General features: G+C 37.2%; 1 pseudogene; it reads right to left on the reverse strand.

Annotated features, from left to right (window-relative positions):
- Positions 1-244: 244 nt before the first annotated feature.
- LOC130456941 (carbohydrate sulfotransferase 11-like) lies at positions 245-912 on the reverse strand (annotated as a pseudogene).
- Positions 913-1,514: the final 602 nt, after the last annotated feature.

Consider the following 1,514-nt stretch of genomic DNA (forward strand, 5'->3'; position numbering starts at 1 on the left):
AATTGTGTAATGCATGATTAAATAAAATTCACCAGGTCACAATTGGAACTTTGCAAAGAGTTTGAAGTACTCATTTCTAGAACAAGGACATTACCACCTTGTTATACCTCAAGGAGAGCTATCCTTCCCTATAGGAGGATTTTTAAAAAAATTCAGGTCATGCTGCTTCCAGAACTATTCCAAAAGAAATATTAAATTACAAAGTAACCCAATACCCATATGTTTATCTTGACAAATAAAAATCTTAAATAAACACAGACATGGTGAATAAATCAATGAAGTTTGTGGCAAACTGATCAAAATTTATGTCATCACCCTTTCTCAGGGTCTCTTGGGTGGTGTTCTTTCTTTGACTCTTAACATTCTTCATCCCCTCTCTGGGTGATAGGAAGTGTTGTACTTCTGAGTGATGTTTTTTTTTTTTCCTGCAGGTTGACTAGCTTCTCAAAGTGCTCATGGAAAAACAGGAAATTCATGTAATTTTTCATGTGGTGGTTATTTTCTGGGATGCTATTTTGGTTGAGGGTCTTCAGTCTGCTTGAAACAAGGGCTTCATTGGTGTGAATCTCCATGGAGTTGCTGTATTTCCAGTAAGGACGATCAAGACCCTCTTTCAGTTTTTAATAGCAAGTTTGGGCACATAACAATAGATGAGATTTGGTCCTCCTCAGTCTCCAAGTATTTGAAGTCCTGGTTCAGAATGGATATGTTTGAGAGCTCCAACTGCATTGGGTTACAGAGTTCCTGAAATAGGCTCCAAGAACCTTTCTAATAATAGTTGTCTATTTGAAAGGGATTGCACTACTTGAATAAGAAATAAGAGATGACTAGAATAAAGAATCTAAAGCAAGTGACCAGAGTCATCCTAAAAATGTGGTTCATCTTCATTACTTTGAACAGAATTGGCTTCATGGCTTTGTTGAGGGTGGGCTGGTGGAGTCCAGAATGGTTTGCCCAGGGCATATGAGCCAGAGTTAACAGGGAGCCACTAGGAGACTGGTGCTATCCCATAATACTCATGCCCATCCAGTCAAAGGGTGGGGTTGATAGTGCCCAAATTGGGTTTTTAAAACTTTACCCTCAAAAGAGGAAAGATTATTATATTAATCTCACACAAAGAAAAGTGGAAGAGTGTTTTTGGAAGGGGAGTTAATAGATGCTATGGAAAAGAATATGAACAGCCTTATAACTGGATGCTGTAAAATTGTCAGGAATGAAGGTTACTGAGCTATGGCAATAAAACAAAAGTTTAGGAAAAGCATTGAAGCACAAGAAGTATATTGACACAATGCTCCTGCATTTTGGATCTAGGGAGATGAGAAATTAAGGCACAATGGAAAGAATAGTAAGGAAAGCTTTGATTAAAGGTTTGTTAACAATAAAATGAGAATTTCATATGGCACAGGGCAAAGGAGGACCAGAAATACTGATAAATAATCAAGACAGAAAAGAAAAGCAACTTCAACTAGTAATGATGCTGAATGAGAGGAATTGAGATTCAAGAGTTTATTATT

The sequence above is a fragment of the Monodelphis domestica genome, chromosome 2 (genome assembly GCF_027887165.1).
Source record: "Monodelphis domestica isolate mMonDom1 chromosome 2, mMonDom1.pri, whole genome shotgun sequence".
NCBI classification, from domain to species: Eukaryota; Metazoa; Chordata; class Mammalia; order Didelphimorphia; family Didelphidae; genus Monodelphis; species Monodelphis domestica.